Source organism: Theropithecus gelada, chromosome 7b (genome assembly GCF_003255815.1).
Source record: "Theropithecus gelada isolate Dixy chromosome 7b, Tgel_1.0, whole genome shotgun sequence".
Taxonomy (NCBI): Eukaryota; Metazoa; Chordata; class Mammalia; order Primates; family Cercopithecidae; genus Theropithecus; species Theropithecus gelada.
The window spans coordinates 55,887,186-55,910,910 of NC_037675.1; the positions used below are offsets into that span (position 1 = coordinate 55,887,186).

The following is a 23,725-nucleotide window of genomic DNA, read 5'->3' on the forward strand; positions in this document are numbered from 1 at the left end:
TCCTTACTGGGTGTTAATGTGTATGGTGGTGTGGACCAACCAGGAGTCTCCTTGTCTATGACAGCTCTTCCTGAGGGTCTTCCCCAGTCTCTCAGGGCTTGCTGGTGCCCTGCTGATACCTTTGTATAGCACTAGTCACAGGCTACTGGTGTTGTTCACCATCTGATTACCCTGTGCCTTAGTCACTTTTATCCTCCAGTGCCTGATAGTGTGTCTAGCACATAGGTGATCTCAGAGCGTTTTTGTTGAAAGAGCGGGTGAATGAATTAAAAAAAATTTAACGGACGTCCGTAATCCACAAGGGGTTTACCATCTAGGTTGTGAGATAAATCTAAGTGCATACAGATTGATTAACAAAACAGGTCAAGATGATAATCCTCACGCTGTTACCAAGATATATGTGATAAAGGCCAGAGGAAATAGATGCTCGTTTCCCCTCAGACCCTTACAGAAGACCTGGGTTAGGGTCTTGGTGTCATCACGTGTGTTACCTCGTAAAAATTATTTAAGCTCTCTGAGTCTCAGTTTCCTCATCTGTGAAATAGAGTTACCACTACAGAAATTACAAGGCTATTACCAGGATTATGGATGTGTAAAAGTACTTTGTAAACTGTATCGTATTATACAAAAGCAGAGTGACATTATTCTCAAAAGTACCAGTTGAAACAATGGGATACAAATTCAGGAATGTGGGTTTTAAAAGGTCCAGGAAAAGATGACCATGGTTTCTTTTTCAGAGCTTTTGCACTGTTAGCAAGAGCTGAAATAAACACATGGTTCTCTTGGCGAACAGCAGGCCCCTCTGGGCCTGAACGAAGGCCTGGATCCGATGATCCAATTCAATTGGGACTTTAAGCCTTGTGGCCCTGATTTCTGCAGGCTGGACTGTCTATAACATCAAAGTTAAGTTTGTGTTCACTTTCATCCTTTTAATTGATTAGATCATTGAATGTACTCTCTTCAAGTATGAAGGACTCAGGTGTCCATGCTAAATAATTTCTTTTGGAGAAAGTTACATAAAATCTTGTGTTGTGACCTCTGTATCCCTGCCTGTAAAGATTCCAGTATGAGTGGTCATGGAGCCATTCAAAGCATGCCACAGGGATTCTATACCTATTTTGATAGTATGGATTCTTTAAAAATTTCTGATAATTTTTTAAAATTCTGTTTTTAAAGAGGTAACACTGGATAAAATTATTATTAAACTTAAACCCATTCAGTGCAAAACCTTTGAGTATTTTTGTATACCTCAGCTAAACAAGAAAATAATTATGCTTTGCTTTTTGCTCTTTAATATTATTTCCACTTTTACCTTTCACTGAACAAGCGTTAGTTGGAAAAAGAGAAGGCTTTCTTGTCATTGTTCTTTGTTGTTATTATTTTAACAAAACCTCCCTATTTTCACATTTTCTTTTTGTGGCAGAATGAGCTGTGTTAGCACATTTTCCAGATTATTGTGGTATTTGCAGATGATCTGAGCACAGTTAAAATATTGAAATTCTGAGCTATAAGGTCAAACTGGAGCCTCGTGTGATTCTGATATTAAGCTGCTGGTAGATTTTATGGAAATAATTGTGGCGTATGTATGTTTAGTTCACAACATTTTAGATAGGAATAATTTGGACAAGAATTGCTGCTGCTGGTTTGGTTTTTTTTGGTTTTTGTTTTTGTTTTTTTTTTTAAAGACCTTCCTGCCTTCTCATTGAGAGAGAGAAAGATGCCCAGAGTTAAAATAGAAGGTGCTTGGGTATTTTGTTGAACTTCACAAGTTAAACTGACAAATGGTGTCCATCAGCTGTTATTCAGTCCTTGAACAGAGCAGATATGTTTGTCCGAGGACAAAGAAGATGCCTTGAAGACAAAGAAGAAGATGCCCCATCATCCCCTAAGCTCACACACGGCATCTGCATATCACCAGCTCAGCACTTAGCACACTGGATTGACACTGCCATGTTAGGTGAGGTGAGGACATGCCCCAGAGCGAAGGAATCTACAGCAATATGATAGCTAAACGCCACATGAAGTTCTGGATTGGATCCTGGATTGGGAAGAAAACATTGCTCTAAAGGACAGTATTGGGACAATTGGTGAAATTTAAATGTAGTCTATATATTAGGGGATAATGCTGTATCAATTATAAATTTCCTTCTGTTATAATTGTACCTTGGTCACACCAGGAAATGTCCTTATTAGGAGACGCATGCAGAAGTCTTTAGGGATGAGGACTTACATCTTATTCTTGCATCTTGCAGCTTATTCTCAAATGTTTATACGTAAGGTGACACAAATTAAGAGTAGGTGAATCTTGGTGAAAAGTTTATGAGCATAAAGTGTGTTGCTAATTTAACTTTTGTATAGCTTAACTTTTTTCTTTTCTTTTTTTTTTTTTTTTGAGATGGAGTCTCTCTTTGTTGCCAGGCTGGAGTGCAGTGGCGCAATCTCGGCTTACTGCAACCTCCGCCTCCCAGGTTCAAGCGATTCTCCTGCCTCAGCCTCCTGAGTAGCTGGGACTACAGGCGTGTGCCACCACGCCTGGCTAATTTTTTGTATTTTAGTAGAGATGGGATAAAAAGATAAATTTTTTACCTTTTAACAAATCCTACACTGGAACATTGAGTCCAGAAGGAAGGAACTGTGCTTTATCTCCCTCATGTAGGGTTGCCAGAGAAATGACAGAAACCCCAGCTAAACTGAACTGCCAATGGGGCATACTTATACCACGTATACTAGAAAATTATTCATGGCGTATTTGCAATTCAAATGTAACTAGGGGTCCTATAGTTTTATTTGCTGAGTCTGGCAACCTTGTCCCGAATTAGCAGTGCCCCAAGAAGCAGCACGGTGGCCTGTAGGAGGTGTTTATCTGTTATTTGGAATGATTGGTGCCTCTTCAGAATTCTGTTCTGCAGTCTTCTATTAGAAAAAACCCTTTGTATCTGAGTATGGAGTTGGGACATTACCTGTAGTTGGATATGATCTTCTCTTATCCTTCTGCCTTTGATTGATCTTTTACTTTGAGCTGATTTGAGCTTTCCCCTTTTCTCTGTAGTTGGTGGAATCAGCTCAGTTACATTTTTACTAAGTTACCCACATTCTGACACTCCTTGACAGTTTTAAGATCTTCTTCTAACACACTTGAATAGAATGGATACTGGATTCTATTTTGACAGCTGTTGAACATCTATTCTGTTGTTATAGGAGGTTAAGGAGGTTATTTGTAACACTGGGATTATTTATGAACCTTTTGAAAAGGTGTGCAGACTGTTCAAGCAAATAGTGTTTTTTAGAATTTAAATGATTTTGGTTTTCACAGTTAAATTATCAAATGTAATGCTCTTTAGAATTATACACCTAGTAATATTTTTCATTAATTTTCTTCACCAGTGTAGTAATAGTACATTACAATGTTCTCAATTACCAGTGCCTTCTAAAATGCAGGTGTAGAGTCTTTAAATACAACTAGTCTATTGCCAGCTGTCCCATAGATAACCGTCTCTTTAAAAGTGACCTTTCAGTAATTTCATAAAGAATGAATATCTCTAGTTTTTTGGTTGTTGAACTGCTAAAAGACGGTTCTACGCATGTAACAGGTGGCTTTAGTTGGCTTACTTTCACTGAAATTTGATTCAAATAAAGCATTGCATTATTTTACCTTTGGAATTATGATTATGTGCTAGACTGACTTCATTTTTGGCACATTGCATTTCAGTGTTGAGGTTTGGGTTGAGGATGGGGTGTCTTGCACGTGCAGGAGTAGGAGAGCTTTGCAGATAAGACATAGCAGCTGAGGCATAAAACATCCAGGGTCTTCTTTATGCATCAGAGGAATTTCTATTGGAGGAGCTGCTGCTCTATGGGGCTTTAGATTTAGGGACAACTGTTCAGATTAACCTCTTAGACTTGAATTTTCTTTGATCTCAAATCCAAAGCATTAGAGAAGACTCTGTCAAGTTAACCATCAGTACAGTGCTTAACACACAGTAGGTACACAAAGTAAAATTTGTTCAATGGAATAAACTAGACAATTATTGTTTGGGTTATTGTTTAATATTAAATATGATTTAATTACTTGAAATAGATGATCTTTCAGTTCCTGCCCTTTACCGAATTGCTTGGCAACACAATTGTTAACATGTTTTCTGACTAAAATAAATGTTCTTATCTAAGTTTATGCTAGATTATAGCATAAAGATTTAGAAGCATTAAATAGATGAAATAGAATTTTACACGTAGGCTATTTCTGAGAAGTCTATTTTATTAAGTATACTTTCTCTTGTGCCTAAAAAAACTTATCAAATTGTCCAAATCAGGTTCTAGCAAAGCAGGTAGAAGAGTTTTTAAAAAGACAATGTTCTTAGAAGGATTGTATTTCTATTGTGGAAATATTTTAAAAACAGAAAGTTACATAAATAACACTTACAATCCTGTTTTTCATTTTGTTGGATATATTTAGTGTCTTCTACCATATACAAGTTTTTTTTACACAAATATACAAAATTAGGTCCATTTGAACATATTGTACAGCAGGGGGTGTGTGTGTGTGTGTGTGTGTATATATATATATATATATATATATATATATATATATATATGCGCCACTTGGTGAAAAAAAACCTGCCTTTTAAACTTAATGTGTCATTAATATTTTAATGCACCATCATAAATTCTTTTATAACAGTATTTTAAATGACCATGTAGCATTCTACGTATGGCTGTGCCATAATTTATTAAACCAAACCCTTACACTTGTACATTTAGGTGATTTCCAGTTTCTTACAATGCCTTGGTAAACATCCTTTAAAGCACAGTTCTGACCTCAGGTTAAATGCCTGTAAGTGTAGTTTCTGGATCATGCTTCTTTAAAATTTAGCATATATAATACGTTAACTATGACATCATTCTTCTTAAAAATTTTTAAATTTTTTTATTTCAATAGGTTTTTGGGGAACAGGTGGTATTTGGTTACATGAATAAGTTCTTTAGTGGTGATTTCTGAGATTTTGGTGTACCCATCACCTGAGCAGTGCACACTTTGCCCAATGTGTACTCTTTTATCCCTCATCACCCCAACTCCTTCCCCCGAGTCCCCAAAGTCCATTATATCATTCTTATGTCTTTGCATTCTCAGAGCTCAGCTCCCACATATGAGTGAGAACATATGATGTTTGGTTTTCCATTCCTACATTACTTCACTTAGAATAATAGTCTCCAATTCCATCCAGGTTGCTACACATGCCATTATTTAGTTCCTTTTCATGGCTTAGTAGTATTTCATGACGTATATATTACATTTTCTTTATTCACTCATTGATAGATGGGCATTTGGGCTCATTCCATATTTTTGCCATTGCAAATTGTGCTGCTATAAACATGCATGTGCAAGTATCTTTTTCCTATAATGACTTCTTTTTTCTGGGTAGATACCTACCCGGAGATTGCCAGATCAAATGGTAGATCTACTTTTAGTTCTTTAAGGCACCTCCACACTGTTTTTCATAGTGGTTGTACTAGTTTACATTCCCAACAGCAGTGTAAAAGTGTTCCCTTTTCACCACATCCCCAACAACATCTATTTTTATTTTTTTATTATGGCTACTCTTGCAGGAGTGAGGTGGTATTACATTGTGGTTTTGCTTTGCACCTCCCTGGTAATTGGTGATGTTGAGCATTTTTCCATATGCTTGTTGGCCATTTGTATGTCTTCTTTCAAGAATCCATGTTCTTAACCCGCTTTTTGATGGGATTGTTTGTTTTCTTCTTGCTGAATTGTTTGAATTCTTTATAGATTCTGCAAATTAGTCCTTTGTCAGATGTATAGATTGTGAAGATTTTCTCCCACTCTGTGGGTTATCTGTTTACTCTGCTGATTATTTCTTTTGCTGTGCAGAAGCTTTTTAGTTTAATTAAGTCCCATCTTTTTATCTTTGTTTTTGTTAAATTTGCTTTTGGGTTCTTGATCATCAGGTCTTTACCTAAGCCAATATCTAGAAGGGTTTTTCCAATGTTATCTTCTAGAATTTTTATGGTTTCACATCTTATATTTGTCTTTGATCCATCTTGAGTTGATTTTTGTATAAAATGAAAGATGAGGATCCAGTTTCATTCTTCTACCTGTGGCTTGCCAATTATCCCAGCACCATTTGTTGAATAGGGTATCCTTTCCCCACTTTATGTTTTTGTTTGCTTTGTCAAAGATCAGTTGGCTGTAAGTATTTGGCTTTATTTCTGGGTTCTCTATTCTGTTCCATTGGTCTAGTGCCTATTTTTATACCAGTACCATGCTGTTTTGGTGACTATGGCCTTGTAGTATAGTTTGAAGTCGGGTAATGTGATTCCTCCAGATTTGTGGTTCTTTTTGCTTAGTCTTGCTTTGGCTATGTGGGCTCCTTTTTTGTTCCATATGAATTTTAGGATTGTTTTTTCTGATTCTGTGAAGAATGATAGTGGTATTTTGATGGGAATTTCATTGAATTTGTAGATTGCTTTTGGCAGTATGGTCATTTTCATATTATTGATTCTACCTATCCATGAGAATGGGATGTGTTTCCTTTTGTTTGTGTCATCTGTGATTTCTTTCATCAGTGTTTTGTAGTTTTCCTTGTAGGGATCTTGCATGTCCTTGGTTAGGTATATTCCTAAGCATTTTATTTTGTTTGTGGCTATTGTGAAAGGGGTTGAGTTCTTGATTTGATTCTCAGCTTGATCACTGTTGGCATATAGCAGAACTACTGATCTGTGTACATTAATGTTGTATCTTGAAACTTTGCTGAATTCATTTACCAGTTCTAGGAGGTTTTTGGATGAGTGTTTAGGGTTTTCTAGGTATACAATCATATCATCAGCAAACAGTGACAGTTTGACTTCCTCTTTACTGATTTAGATGCCCTGATGTCTTTCTCTTGTTTGATTGCTCCAGCTGGGACTTCCAGTACTATGTTGAATAGAAGTGGTGAAAGTGGGTATCCTTGTCATGTTCCAGTTCTCAGGGGGAGTGCCTTCAACTTTTCCCCATTCAGTATAATGTTGTCTGTGGCTTCTATGCCAATTTTGCTGAGGGTTTTAATCATAAAGTGATGCTGGATTTTGTCAAATGCTTTTTCTGCATCTATTGAGATGATCATGTGATTTTTGTTTTTAATTCTGCTTATGTAGTGTATCACATTTATTGACTTACATATGTTAAATCATCCCTGCATCCCTGGTATGAAACCCACTTGATTATGGTAGATTCTCTTTTTTTTTTTTTTTTTTTTTTTTTTTGAGACGAATTCTTGCTCAGTCGCCCAGGCTGGAGTGCGGTGGCGCGATCTCGGCTCAATGCAAACTCCGCCTCCCGGATTCACCCATTCTCCTGCCTCAGCCTCACGAGTAGCTGGGACTACAGGCGCCTGCCACCTCGCCCGGCTAGTTTTTTTTGGGGGGGGTATTTTTGGTAGAGACGGGCTTCCACAGTGTTAGCCAGGATGGTCTCGATCTCCTGACCTTGTGATCTGCGTGTCTCGGCCTCCCAAAGTGCTGGGATTACAGGTGTGAGCCACCGTGCCCGGCCCAGATTCTCTTTTTGATATGCTGTTGGATTCAGTTCCCTAGTATTTTATTGAGAATTTTTGCATCTATGTTCATCAGGGATATTGGTCTGTAGTTTTCTTTTTTTTTATGCCCTTCCCTGGTTTTGGTATTAGGGTAATACTGGCTTCATAAAATGATTTAGGGAGGATTCCCTCTTTCTCTATCTTTTGGAATAGTGGCAATAGGATTGGTACCAATTCTTCTTTGAAAGCCTGATAGAATTCAGCTGTGAATCTGTCTGGTCCTGGACTTTTTTTTTTTGTCGGCAATTTTTACAATTACCATTTAAATCTCGCTGCTTGTTATTGGTCTAGTCAGAGAGTCTGTGTCTTCCTGGCTTAATCTAAGACGGTTGTATATTTCCAGGAATTTATCTGTCTCCTCTAGGTTTTCTAGTTTAAGCCTGTAAAGGTATTCATAGCCTTGAATAATTTTTTGTTATTTCTGTGGTATCAGTTGTAATATCTCCCGTTTCATTTCTAAGTGAGCTTATTTGGATCTTCTCTCTTCTTGGTTAATCTCGCCAATGGTCTATCAATTTTATTGATCTTTTCAAGGAACCAGCTTTTCCTTTCATTTATCTTTTGTATTTTTGTTGTTGTTTTAATTTTATTTAGTTCTGCTCTGATCTTTGTTATTTCTTTTTTTCTGCTGGGTTTGAGTTTGGATTGTTCTTGTTTCTCCAGTTCCATGAGGTGTGCCCGTACGTTGTCCATTTGTGCTCTTTCAGACTTTTTGATGTAGGCATTTAATGCTAACCATGACATCCTTCTGAAAGATTGGGCCAATGAATGCTCCTGTGAACATTTAAGTATTTTTTTTGTACACTCTTTTCTACAATGGATATTGTTAAAAACAAACAAAAGAAACCCTTGTTGATTGAAGAGACTCTCATTATTTTCAGATGCATTTCTTTGGTGATAGTTTTTCATATATTTATGGTCTAGTCATTTTTATTTTTTCTTCTGTCTCCTTTTCCATGAGAACATTTGTTTTTTCTTATTAATTTATTAGCACTCTTTGTCATATATATGGATTTCCCCCCATTTTGTATATTTGATATTTGGAAGTTTACATTTTTATGCAGTCGATTGACAGGGAAAGGAGTTTTAAGAGCAAATGATGTTTCTGTTAAAAGTGTATTTTCTTCCCTTGGGTGGTATTGTTAAGTTTAACAGAAGGAAGGAAGGAAGAGGAACTGCTCAATTTTAGTTTAATCCTGTCAGAAGAGTTTTAAGTTATTAAAATGTGTATAACATATATATTAAGAATTATAACACTTTTGTACTTGCATTGTCTGTTTAAACAGTATGTCAAAAAGCTCAAATTAGTACTCTTAGAAAGTTTTACATTTGGATTTTGGTCTATTTTATTTCAACTTAAGACACATTTGAGGTGGGACAAGAGTTAAAATGGATAAACGATTCATTGTGGGTGAAATTTTCTGAAGATGGAGTAATTTACATGCTCATCTATCAGGAATGCCTAGAGATGAGGATGGAAACAGTGACTGCTGTGAGTTATTCAAAGCTGATAGTTCTCTGATTCACAGATACCTAATGGGTCAAAAAGCCTCATGTTTTTACTCCCATGAGTCTAAATTTTATGGCCATGTGTGATATAGATATTTTGGTTGGATTTTCCATGTTGATTTTTTTTGGACCATTCTGCCTCAAGTTTATGTTAGCAATATAAGTAGCAAGACTCAACTATGAGCAAAGTTATTTAATAAGCCTAGTGATATTAACATCTACTAGAGCCAGTGATTCTCTGTGTGGGAAACACGTATGTCTTTTGGGGAAGGAACAAGGTGGCTTGTGTTATTCACTCATTCATTCTTTCACTAATTTTTATTTTGTGCCTATACGGAACTATGTTTTTCATAAGAACATATACTGTGTTAGAAGTTGAGAGTCCAGCTGTATACGTGACACAGTCCCTTCCCTAGTTTGAAAGTAAAGTCCATTGCCCTGATTTATCTTGCGTGATTTGTTAATCATGGTATCTTTACTTTAATTTTCATATAAGGCAGGATTTCCTTCTGATCGACTGCCTCAATGTCTGCGTGGTTTACTTCACATCCTTCAGGTCTCTGCTTATGTGTCTCCTCAGAAAAGCATTACCAACTATCCCTCTAAACCTCTTGCCCTGAATTATTTTATTCATGCTGTTTATCACCACATGGCACATTACATTACATATCTGTTTATCATCCAAACCGTATGCTAGAATGTAAGGTCTGTGAGATGAGGGTGCTGTCGATTTTGTTGACTGCTTTTTCTCTAGCATAAAAAAATCGTTTGTGGGATATAGTAGGCACACAAATATTTGTTGAATGAGTTAATTCACTGAATATTTGCATGCTTGTGATGTGTCTGGCACTGTAGATGGTGATAAGTGCTATAAGAAAAATAAAGCAGGGGAAAGGACAGAAAGTTATCATGGTTCACGTCTGTAACCCCAGCATTTTGGGAGGCCAACATAGGAGGATCACTTGAGCCCAGGAGTTCAAGACCAGCCTAGGCAAAATCGTGAGACTTCATCTCTACGGAAAACAAAACGAAATTTGCTGGGCATGGTGGCATGTGCCTGTAGTAGTCGCAGCTACTTGAGAGGCTGAGGTGGGAGGATCTTCCTGAGCCCAGGAGGTCGAGTCAGCAGTGAGTCAAGATTTGCCACTGCACTCCAGCGTGGGTGACAGAATGAGGCCCTGTCTCAAAAAGTAAACAGAATATTTAAGGATGGCCTAGGTTATAAAAGGTGGGAAGATGCTATGTAGGCAGCTTTATCTTCCCTTTTCTCTTTCCTGAGTGTCTTTGAATCCCTCCCTCTCCTCTCTCTCCTAGCTGGTGGTAGTCTCTCTGTCAGCTGTGCTGAGTCCTTCTAAGGAGTGACATTGCATTCTTTTCATGACCTTCCCATGAGTGGCATGAAAACCCAAATGTGCTCCACACATGAGCTGTATATTCCCCAGACTACCAGGTAGCATGCTTTCCAGCACCTAGCTTTCTTCAGAAGTAGCCAAAGGCCACCTTTGGGTTTGAGAAATAGTCAAATGTTAGTAAATGTTCAAGGGTGCTTTTATTATAGCTTTCTTTTTCTGCTTTAACAATCACATGATACTGAAGCTTAGCTCTCTGAAAGCTGCATCATAGAGGGATTTAAAAGTTTTTAAAATCAGAGTTTCTTATCTCAGACTTTTACCCTCAATTGCTGAAGCAGCTTGTCATTCAAGCCTTCCAAGATCTTGGTCACCGTCTCTCAGAGGTAGCATGCAAAGAGGATGAATGAGGGGCTATTTTTCTGGCTGTCACCATGATTGGCTTTTAGCACGGAATGATAGGGATACATCGTGCAATACATGAGATCTGTCCTACCCAGAATGATAGTGGTACCCCTGGTGAGAAAGGCTGACTCTAGCTCTATCCCTGGGGTTCTCAGCAAGGGTGTTCCTAGCCTCTACGGGTACCTTAGAATTCTGTGGGTGTATTCGTGGTTTTCACAGTATTAAGGGGGTGATTTGCCATTGGCAATTAGTGGGTGGTGCCAAGGGTGCTAGAAATCAAGCAATGTATAGGGCAATTGCTCCACATCCCATTTGACTTTCAAATGCCCGCCAGGCAACAGAGAAATGAAAAATCTATTGGTAGTCATCAGAGCCTAAATGATCTCTATAAGCAAAAGGTGTTTTTTGCATAATTTAAATGGAGGGAATCCTGTATTTTTTTTTTCTTGAGACTTTACCAGGAGTTGTTTCCCATGTTGGTATAGTTACTTGTGGTTTTGAAATTGGCCTATCAGTCAGCATGTGTAACTGCCCCATTCATGGTGACTGTAGCCTAGGGGCAAGAAGCTGACCACCTCATTGTGTTTTCTACAGCTCCTATGCCTGAACATCTACATAGTGTAATGTATATTGTATCATTATAAGTTCTTTCCCTTTTATTTCTCCTTTATATTGCAACTAGGTCATAGCATTGATTTATTAAAATTATATGCAGATTAGGTTATATTGTCTGTGATTTCTCATTTCAGGATTGCAAAGGAGGCCTGGAGTCTGATGGGGCTGAAAGCCTTCGCTCTAACCTAGTTTTGCAGCCATATTTCTCACCACTTTTCTCCATGAATCCTGTTTCAGGCAAAGTGACTTGCTTTGTGTGCTGTTTTCCCTTTTTCTCCATGTGTGCGTGCCTTAAGCTTAAACTGCCCTTCCTCCTCAAAGCTCCCCCCCTCTTTCCCCTCACCATGGGCATCCCAGCCATCCATCAGAGCCCTGTTCCCTGGCAGCTGGGTTCGGTCATCGTTCATTCTTCGTCGACCACCATAGCTCTGTGACTTTCTATTTTTTTGAACTACCCTAGCAATTGCAAGAACTCCTTCAACACTTATCTATATGCAGCCTGGTAGCTTTGAGTACTGTATGTTTAAGTTGTCTCCTCAAATGGCTTGTAAGCTCCTTTCCTGTGGTAAACTTGTCTTAGTCTTCTTTTCATCCCATGCAGCGTCTACAAACACTTTGCATCTGGAAAGCTCACACACATGGTCTGCACTTTCTTCTCTTCTTTCCTTCCCCAAATATGTATCCTTTAATGTCTATCATTCTGCTTATTACCGAAGTGAAACAGTTTCTTTTTTTTGGAGACGAAGTCTCACTCTGTCGCCCAGGCTGGAGTGCAGCCGCGCGATCTCAGCTCACTGCCAGCTCCTGGGTTCACGCCATTCTCCTGCCTCAGCCACCCAAGTAGCTGGGACTACAGGCGCCACCACCACGCCCGGCTAATTTTTTATATTTTTAGTAGAGACGGGGTTTCCCTGTGTTAGCCAGGATGGTCTCGATCTCCTGACCTTGTGATCCGCGCATCTTGGCCTCCCAAAGTGTTGGGATTACAGGCGTGAGCCACCGCACCCGGCTATTGTTAACACATTTTTAAATACAGAGAAGTAAAAGAAGAAAATCGTCATCATTGATCCTGCCACCCAGAGCCACTCATTGCCTCTTATTTTAGAGCATTTCCTTCTTGGCCGTCATCTTTATGTTTATGCGTGTTTTTAACAACGTAGGAATCATGTACTTTATACAGTTTGTATTTTGCTTTTCCTTCACATTTCGTTTAATGTTATATTATGAGCATTTTCTCATGTCACTAAATAGTCTTAGAAAACATGTTTTATGGGAAATTTTAGACATAGAAAAAATAGAATGATATAATAAACCCCTAAATACCCAACATTCAGCTTCAGTAATTATCAGCATTCTGCCATTCTGAATATGCTATTTGTAATGAATGCATGCCATTCATTGTTTGGAAAATATATAAGTTATTTAACCATTTCTCTGTTACTGAAAATTTAGATGATTTCTAGTTTTTTATAATTACAGATGCTTATGTTTTTGTTTTTCTGGTCATAATTACTATTCTTGCTTCCTGGAGAACCTAATTAATTTCTTCATCATTAAGTAATTCTTGATTATTATTAGTTTTGTATTCTGGGGTTTTATTGTATTTCATATCTGTGGCTGGTTTCTTTGTCATTTTCTTTTCTCCACCCATCACCTGTTTCTTTTGTTAGCCAGAATGGGTCTCAGTGAATTACAACAACAGGTTTTTCTATTCATTTTTTAGATTAAACTGAAAACTGGCAATGTAAGAAGATGATATTTACTTCTAGGTGATTTAGGGGCAAGTACAAGAAGGAAAGAGGAAATGATTTCAGGAGAAATGAAATCCTATAAATTATCATCTGTGCCCTATGAAAAATGATTTTACAAATGCTTAGTTTCACTTAATTTTGATTGAAAAATGGCCCCCCTCTAAAGGCTGGAATAGTCACTCTCTAAGCTAAAGTGCACTTGAAACCAATAGGTACGAGTGTTTTTCTCAAGCTGATGTAAATGTATATTTTGATAAGTATATTTGGTATTTAAAAACACCCAGCAGCTCCTCTTTTAAGGAGGTGCATTCTCAGGCAATGGGGAGAGATGGCCTTCTTAGGTCTGGCCAGGAGAGAGGCATGGGAGGATGAGCCAAGTAGGGGAGAATCAGAGCGGTGGTATTACTGATGCCTTGTGAAAAGGAAGGAAGGATTGCTGTTGCCCTAGTTCTGATGGGATTTATTCTGCAGTATTTGTTGAAATTTTCAGACCAGATCATATACAGGAAGATGACTCATGTGCCTACCTACCTACTCTAAGAAAAAGTCTTTGTTTCTTCTATTGCAGAAGCAAAATATGATTGCTATTTAAAAAGTAGATTTTCATAAATGTATGATAGAGGTAGATAACATAGAAAGTAAAAGTCTTCCATAACCACAGCCCTCCCCACTAAATGAACACTGTTAACAGCTCTGTTTATGCTCTTCTTGGTTTTCTTTCTGCCTATTAAGTGTATGTTATCTGCATAAGGTACAGAACAAAAATGCCACTCTTTGGCTGAGTGCGGTAGCTTATGCCTATAATTGCAGCACTTTGGGAGGTCAAGGTAGGAGGATTGCTTGGGCCCAGGAGATCAAGGCTGCAGTGAGCCATGATCATGCCACTACACTCCAGTCTGGGTGACAGAGTAAGACTGTCTCAAAAAAAAAAAAAAAAAAAAGCTACTTTTAAAATTGCCAGTGTTAATTAGATAATCAGTGCATGTTCAGACCTTTGAAGTATACAGACCACATGCAGTTTCTCCTGGCTAGAAGTAAGATGATAAGTACAAACAGCAGGACAGAACTTGTTGGGTATGGAAATTGTAGTGGAAGGGAAAACTTAAGAAAAAGGAGGTGTAAAAGCCCAAATTTTTATTAGTATTCAGAGGTTAAATTTTTATCACTGAATCAGATTTAATTGGTGGTTGTACTTTTTCCCTTGGGAACACATTAAAACAGTCACTACTACAAGATGACTAAATCATGAATGAATTTAAAATGTTAAACTAGTCTCAGCCATACTAACATATCAGCAACTTATTGGTACGTAATTTTTGTGTTGGAATTTAAGTGACAGAAATATGCATGGCTGACATTAACATTTTTTTCTTTTGATTTTGGAACCACTTCAAATAATACATCTTACAAGGCCTTTTTCCAGTTTAGGGCCAACCATGAATGATTAATTATATTGCTACCCTAACAGGACTTTAACTAATGAAGACAGTGACATTTTTGCATGTGAAATCCCATTTTATTCATTCATTGAAAAAATACGATGAATATTAGGAGTACAAACTTGTAAAACTTGCCCCTGACATTCTTTGGTATTTCGCAAATGCTTTTCCATTCATCTGGAACACCTTCCTGTCTTCTATCTGACCACATCTCTCTCAGCTTTCATTTCCCAACACAAGGTCACATCTCAGGTATAGCCATTTTAGCTCTTTCTACAGACTGTCTTAGCAAATCTCATTGATATTCTTCTCACATTTGAAGACATCTTCACTAGAGTTTTTAGTTACTATCTTATATGTATACAATAACATACATGTTGAATTCCTTGAGGTCAGAGTCCTCTTATCTTCATAGCTCCAGAGTCAAAATGGGTACAGGGCTGGTGCCATATATATGTGTGTATATATATGTATTTATTTATATATGTATATATATTATTATAATATATATAAATATATATAATATATACTTGCATGTATTTGTTGAATAAATGATTAAATGAACTAAAAAATCTAGTAAGGCGAACTAATGTCCTTACACCCCTAACTACAATACAAGGAAAGAAGGAACAGCCTTCAGAGGGGAAGAGGTTCACTCTAGTGTCCCTCTTAATACAGAATTTTAGTTTACGATACTTACATGTTTAGATATACTTGGATTAAGCAGGGTACTGAAAGTGTTGAATGGGGTTAACTGAGAGGAAAAGCTTCAATATAACATATTTAAGTGGCATTTCTCATTCAAAAATTGTAAAAAAATTATTAACATTCTTATGTGGGCATTTTAGGAAAGCGTAAGATAAAGATCTTTGTCCCATGGAGCATACATGGTTTCCAAATTTTATTTTTAATAGGATGATACTAGTTTTTTGCCTTTCATTTTAACTGTTCCAGAGTGGGACTGATAGTCTAAGAATCTTAGTAATACAGAACTGTGATTTGGAAATTAGAGTTCATGAAAGATTCAAGAAATAGTATCTTTTCAACCTAGAAAAATTAGAATTGAAGTGGCTTCACTAGTGGATCTCTTCCTCTGTGGAATTAGACTCCCAGGTCTGGAAGAGAAGGATCTCGGTCTTGTCTATTTAGTGTGGTAACTAGATCATGGTATGTGGTGTGGGAAGAGTATCAGTCAGGTCCTGGCAGGAAAGAGGTGGTATCCTCAAAGGAGGTAATTGAGAAGACCTAAATAAAGGAGCTACTAACAAAGATGTAGGCAGGAGTCAGGGAAATCAACAAGAGTTGGCAAAGCATACCAGAAATAACAACAACAGAAAGCCATCACCACTCCTAGTCCTAAAGAAACAAGGAAAGGGGCCGGGCGTGGTGGCTCATGCCTGTAATCCCAGTACTTTGAGAGGCTGAGGCAGGTGGATCACCTGAGGTCAGGACTTCGAGACCAGCCTGGCCAACATGGTGAAACCCTGTCTCTACTAAAAATACAAAAATTAGCCAGGCATGGTGGTGTGTGCCTGTGATCCCAGCTATTTGGGAAGCTGAGGCAGGAGAATCAGTTGAACCTGGGAGGGCAGGTTACAGTGAGCCAAGATCGTACCACTGCACTGTAGCCTGGGTGATATAGTGAGACTGCATCTCACAAAAAAGGAAACAATGAAAGAGCTGTAGAAAGGGCCTTCTTTCCTAGGAGCTGAGGCCTTAGGCAGAAGATCAGCTGTGACAAAGCACCCTGCCACGGAGGGAGCCGAGTGGGAGATGCCCCAGCCTTTCTCTCCTCAGGGTCTTGCTGGCCATCCCAAATGAACCCCAGGGAACCACGAGATGTAGTCTGAGAGGGCAGCCTTCCAGGGCACACATCAGGGTGAGAAGGGTGGAGAATGGTTCTTGGTGGGGGAGGGGGTAAATGCAGAATATCCAGCCGGGAGAGAAAAGCTTCAGGTTCTGAAAAGTAGCCTTCTCTGTTCATAGCCTTCCTGTGTTCATTTGTTAGGATTCTGTTGCTCGTAGCCAGACCTCTAAATCAGATCTCATGAAAGGGAGCCCATGAAGAAGTGTTTTTGTTTCATGCCCATTGCATTTTATTGAAAAAGAAAGCAAACAAAACACCATATATCTGTATTAGCTTTGGGGAGTGACACCTCAAAATCTGAGTTTCTTTTTGGCAGTACCAAATATGCATTCCTATGTGTGTACAATCTGCTTAACATGTAGGAGCTGTCCTGTCAGACAGGTAGGCATGCTTCAGTTTGCCTCAATCCCCACATCTCTCTCTCTCTCTGTTGTGGTCTTTTTCTTTTTCTTTTCTTTCTTTCTTTTTTTTTTTTTTTCTTTTTTCTTTTTTTGAGACGGAGTTTTGCTCTTATTGCCCAGGCTGGAGTGCAATGGTGTGATCTCGGCTCACCGCAACCTCTGCCTCCCAGGTTCAAGCGATTCTCCTGCCTCAGCCTCCTGAGTAGTTGGGATTACAGGCATGCACCACCACACTCAGCTAATTCTGTATTTTTAGTAGAGACGGGGTTTCTCCATGTTGGTCAGGCTGGTCTTGAACTCCTGATCTCAAGTGATCCACCTATCTCAGCCTTCCAAACTGCTGGGATTATAGACGTGAGCCACTGTGCCTGGCCTTTCTTTCTTTCTATCTTTTTTTTTTTTTTCTTTTTTTGAGACAGAGTTTCACCCTGTTGCCCAGGCTGGAGTGTAGTGGCATGATCATGGCTCACTGCAGCCTCGACCTCCCAGGCTCAAGCGATCCTCCCATTTCAGCCTCCAGAGTAGCTGGGACTATAGGATGCGCCACCATGCCCGGCTAATTTTTGTATTTTTTGTAGAGACAGGGTTTTGCCGTGTTGCCCACGTCTCGAACTCCTGGGCTCAAGCAAACTGCCCACCTCTGTATTCCAAAATGTTGGGATTACAGGCATGAGCCATCACACTAGTGCCCCCTGTTGTGGTCTTAAGCACACATTGCTTCTCCCTGGTCGTGATAGACATCTGAGTTTATGATCCTTGGTCTCCATAAAGCAGTTTAGAGAAGGAAGGACAGATGAGTCATGCTAATTTAGAAAGAGAGTGAGTTCTGTCTTGGAAAATGCACTTCTCTACAAAGGGAAGAAAGAGACAGGGAGACTAATCTTGTTGGGGACACAGTCTGAGCATTTGTTAGACTAACTAGAAGGTTTTACAGAGATAAATAATGTGAAAACTGAGGCACAAACACAGTTAACATGGTTCTGATTAAATATCTAGAAAATGACACAGTCAGAGTTCAAACAGTGTGTTTGTGGGTCCTTGCGTAACATAGCTATTATGTTATACTATCCACCAAGCTAATCCCATATTGCCATAGCCTTCTAAATCTTTTTCCTCTACAAATATATTCATGTAGTTACATGCAGATACACAATGAGATAATACTGTATGCATCCTATTTTATAATTGGCTGTCTTTATCTCAATAATAAAAGCAAGTATCACATTTTAAATAACTGTGTAATAGCTAATCCTATGGACACGTCACACTTGGTAGATATTATTCTGATTAAAGAATTTAGTTTTGTCCCAACTCTTCACTATTATAAAATATTGTATACATATTTTAAAACACTCATTGGACTCTCTTCCCTAAGAAAAAGTAGATTTGCTGTGTCAAAAGTTACTATTCCTTTCTCTCACCCCTTTAAAAAATTGCTTTATTTTTCTGGTTTTGAAGGAAACATAGGCTCACAGCAAAAAACAAAAGTCAGAAAATAAAGACAAAGTAGAAAATAAAATAGACAATCTGTTATTTATTGGTATAAACACCACTATAGGGAACATGTGTTATTTACATTTCTGTGGCCTCTCCCCTTCCCTCCTTCTCCTCTCTTCTGCAGGGTCTCACTCTGTCACCCAGGCGGGAGTACAGTGGTGTGATTTCAGCTCACTGCAGCCTCAACCTACCAGGTTCAAGTGATCCTCCCACCTCAGCTTCCTAAGTAGCTGGGATTACAGGCATCTACTACCACACCCAACCAATGTTTGTATTTTTGTAGAGACGGGGTCTCACCATGTTGCCCAGGCTGGTCTCGAACTCCTGGGCTCAAGCGATCCTCCTGCCTCAGCCTCCCAAAGTACTAGGATTACAAGCATGAGCCAGTGTGACTGGCCCTGTCCTTATTTCTTTAGCAAAAATTTCCCAAGAGAAGAATTGCTGGGATAATGCACATTTAAATTTTTGATAGACAGTCCCAAATATTATACCTGTTTTTAAGACCTTTAATTCCTGTTGTCAAATTCCCCTATATATGGAGTAATAAACACAATTTAAAGAAATTAGGACTAAAAAAAGATTATATGTAACCCAACATAAAGGCAACCTGTTAGGTGTTGACAGAGACTGACAACTTTTTATCTGTGGGTGCCATCCATTATAAGTAACCTGAGCACCTTACTTTTTCTTTTTAAACTCTAGGTAGGATACCCGAGGCCCACAAATTTTTCATGAGAAATATTTTTTTCTCTGCCCTATGAGAAGATTTTAAAAAATATTATACTGCTTCAATTGCATCAAAAGAAATGGACCCTAATATCTATAATGAAGGATTTGGAGTTAGAAGACCTGAGTTTCAATTTTGGCACAGCTGTTTGTCTAGCTCTGTGATCTTGGACAGGTCAGTTAACTTGTCTTAATCTTCTCATCCATTTAGTGGAGACAGCACCACTATTCACAGGACTGTTGTCAGAATTACATGAGACAATACCATAGGTGAAAATATAAAGTACTTTGTAAACTAAAATGTTACACAGATAAGCTGATATCATTGGTAGCAAGAGCAACCCTATTCCGAAGTTTTTGTAGTATAGTCCTGACTATTCTTCATACTGCAGGCTAATTAATTGGGTAGACATCCTCTTAAACCTCTGATCCTCTTTTCTTCTTAAAACACTGAGATCTCTTCATCTGAAATACAAATTTCGAGACAGTTTATAGATTTGTAGTCTTGGATCCTGGAGAGAAGAGACATGTATTCCTGTATACACCCAAATCATTAATCCTACTTTTAATTCTACTCTAAACCTTGTACCACATCATTTCCTACTGCCAGGCTGGAGTGAGTAATGACAACCTTTTGGCAGATCAAATTTCAGTTTTAGAATTCAGGAAGCAAAGCTGTGTCCTGGCCTTTCTTTCTTCTTTTTAAATTATAGCTAAATGTCCTTTTCTGTTTGGGGGCAAGTGAGATGCCTGGTTGTGCCAGAGCAAACGAAAACCAGGCACCTTCTCCTGAGCATGTCACTGTCATAAACCCAGGCAGTCTGGTGAGGCAGCTGCTGAAGAAATAATATTCCACCATTAACTGCCCCACCCCTGAAATTAGCATCTTTGCTAATTAGCATTATCCAGGGTTTTGTTGCTGTTACTGTTTTTGTTTTTCTGTTTATTCCGAAAACAGATTTTTATTAAGTTCATCCAGTGCTTCCATTGACCCAGCTGCTTGGAATTCAGTGAACTGTCAACAGAATATAATTTCTTTCAGAATTTGTTATTCTACTGGAACTACACTGCAGTGTCTTTGTGATTGAGTTAGCCACCAGATAACCTTTGCCCTCAATTTTCTAGACTGAAATTGTTTTCTTTGTTGTCCAGAACTTTGAGTTGGCATCTCCCAAGTAACTGTTTAGGATGGAAAACATATTGAGAGCTTGCTATTGAAAAATAATATGGGTCTTGTCAGTAGGATCCATTGTTGAAGGTGAAAGCCCCTTTACCAGGAGGCTGGATCCTTTGATTTTCTGACAGAACATTGGCCAACAGTACTGACACACTGCACTTGAAATGCTCACCAACAACCTTAATCCCTTCTTGGGGAAGATAATCTGCAGGGCGGGTTAGTCATGAACTACTCTAGGTTCTCCAAGAGCTAGCATTTTATCATATTAGCACCAGCAAACAGCATGCTTAGACTACATCAACTCAGCTATGCATAGCTATGCCTTTACTGAGCTGCATTTCAGTATCTGGGTTTTGGCTTCTACCAACAATTAAAGGGAGAAATGGCCATCTGGCTTCAGCTGAAATTGCCATTCCTTGTTTCTTAGTGTATTTCATGGAGGGGACTAGACCATAAATTCCTCTTCGAGCTCAGCAGTAGAAAATGGACGGTCCCTCCTGACGAATCCATCTGCTTCCACATTTCAATTTCATTTATGAAATTGAGAATTCATAACCTATCCTGTTTCCTTTTTAGCTTTGGTTTCCGAAAGCTTGAAGCCAAAATTAGTGCTTCATTACAATAACTCTCATCTCTATTTCCTGGTAGTTGTTTCCCCTTTCTTCCATGTGGATTAGCTCTTTTTTTTCTTTATTTCAACTATCCTGCCTGTGTGATTATTTTGAGCCATTTAAAATCCATTATGGAAGTAGGTAGAGTCCAGATTGTAAATAAAATGGTATCACTCGTATTATTGTCACAGTCACATTATTGGTTCATCTTTGGTGTTAGTCTCCTGCTTCCTTCTGGACTTCTCCTTTATCCTTTTTGATTCATTCATACTGGGTGGGGATGAAAAACAGGAATGAGTCTCAACAGAAACCCAGCGACATTTTAAAGCCTAAAGTTTTAATGCCTATGGTACAAATATTTTTATATTCATGTAAATCAAAGGGCCACCACTTGGCTTAGGTATGGTAGGGTTAGAGTAATCAGTGGAATTTGTTGCGGTTAAACAGTGGACTCCATAGCCAGGACCTCCCCTGGAGGCTCCAGTGTGGGAATTTATAAAGAGCTTTTTAATTGAATCTTGCGTCTGTATGTAAAGAATTGCTGTTTGAGGCAGAAACCAAGGCTGATGACTTGGACAGAATACTCTAACCCCTCAGACACTTTTATATCACTATCCTAAGAACTAATATGGGTATTAGGGTTGTAAAACTACAGTCTGGCTAGAATGACTTAAAGACTTTGGGATAAGTTGATGGTGCTAAGTCATTAGAGAAAGAAGAAAACTCCAAAGACATCTGGCAACCATGATGGAGAGAAAATTGAGGGAAGCAATGTAGAAACAAAGGAGAAAGCAGGACAGAAACAGCAGGGTCCTGGGATCTGCCTAGTACCAGAAACAACAACTTTTCTTTCCTCACTTGGGCTAGCCCCAGAGACGGGGCTTCTGGTTTAGAAGAGGAATGTGGGACTGGCTGGCCATGGATTAGATAACTGTGAAATCAATGCCCTTTTACTTGGGACATCTTTTCAAGTCTGGATTATTTCCTTAGGATTAACTGGGAAATCACTGTACAAAGAGGAAGCATACCAATAGGCTGCTTCCTTATTTTCAACCCATAATAATGTATTTTCTCATTGCTAGAGGACTGCCTTAAAATACATACACACACACACACACACACACACGCACGCACTAGAAACACCAGGATAGCACAGACAATGGCTTTCAGGGATGAAGATACTTCCTTTCCTGTCTGTTCTAGTCTCTTCTGGTTGCATGGAACAGAAACTAGTACAAGCTAGCTTAAGGAGATGGAGCTTTATTGCAAGAATATAAAAATGTTCTTGTGTGAATGACATGAGTAGCCCCATGGACAGAAACCTCAGCCCCATGGGGGCTAGGATTGGGAAGCTTTGGCGACTTAAGACTTTCGCTTTCTTGCATTCTCTCTCAGTTCATGCCTGTCAGGCTAAATGTCTGGATCCTCATTACTTCAGGTGCACACTGGGGCCGGCATCATGGACATCACCTGAGATCTTGTTGGAAATGCAGCTTCTCAGGTCACACTGCAGACCTACTGAATCCCAGCCTACCTTTTAACAGAACCCCCTGGTGATTTGTTTGCACATTAGAGTTTGAGGAACACTGGTGTAGGTTTCTGGTTACTCGTAGAGTTGTTCCCCTTACTTAGGTGCCCACCCCAGTGGTGGATGGGGGAGCGGGCCGGACCATGTGACTTGGCATGAACATGTTAGGGCCACGAGAGGTACATCTTATACATAATCTAAGACTGCTGGGTTTTCTTTTCTTTTTTTTTTTTTGAGATGGAGTTTCACTCTTATTGCCCAGGCTGGAGTGCAATGGTGCGATCTCGGCTCACCGCAACCTCCGCCTCCCAGGTTCAAGCGATTCTTGTGCCTCAGCCTCCCTAGTAGCTGGGATTACAGGCATGTGCCACCACGCCCAGCTAATTTTGTATTTTTAGTAGAGACGGGGTTTCTCCATGTTGGTCAGGCTGGTCTCAAACTCCGACCTCAGGTGATCCGCCCGCCTCGGCCTCCCAAAGTGCTGGGATTACAGGCATGAGCCATTGCGCCCGGCCATGACTGCTGGGTTTTCTTTTAGCTCATAGCATTTCCATCAAGGGTGTTGGTAGTCTTCAGTTGTGGAGACAAAGTGAATAGATAATCTCATAATTTATTTAAAAACAAAACTAGTTGTAGTGCCATAACTATTTTAGTATGTCCCCATTTTATTTATGTGTTACTTTTTATTAGCCCAAAGATAATTAAACCCGAAAATATGTAGACTCTGTATAATTTAGGCAGTTTTATGAATATGGATTTTAACTCTGACCTAAATGAGCTATCTAGTGACTTAACAATAGCTTCCTCTTGCTTCAAGCTAGTAGGAACTGATCGGCTTATAAAGCTTATGGTGCCCAGTTCTGTTCAGAGTCCAGTGTGCATAGCTCTGGCTCCTATCATGCCCATTAGCCTGTGAAATTGATTTTTTTAAATGGTTGTACAGGCATTTGGCCTATAGCCAAAGAAATGAGTGAGCAAGTGAGTCTTGTTTCGGTACTACTCTATGAATAAGTAGTTAGACCATTCAAGACTGCTGTACGTGGGTCATTCATTCCCAGGGACACTTATAGTTCTTTTACATTTGGTGCATTCAGCATCCTCGAAGGCCTTTTTTAAAAATAAAAATAAAAGAAGAACTTTTGTATATCCATTATTTTATTTATTTGTTTGTTTTTTTGAGATGGAGTCTTCACTCTGTCTCCAGGCTAGAGTGCAGTGGCACGGTCTTGGCTCACTGCAACCTCTGCCTCCTGGGTTC

General features: G+C 39.0%; 1 protein-coding gene across 3 annotated transcripts in view; it reads left to right on the forward strand.

Annotated features, from left to right (window-relative positions):
- SAMD4A (sterile alpha motif domain containing 4A) overlaps nt 1-23,725 on the forward strand; it is a 227,684-nt gene that overhangs the window by 13,518 nt on the left and 190,441 nt on the right. The gene's annotated exons all lie outside the window — the stretch shown is intronic.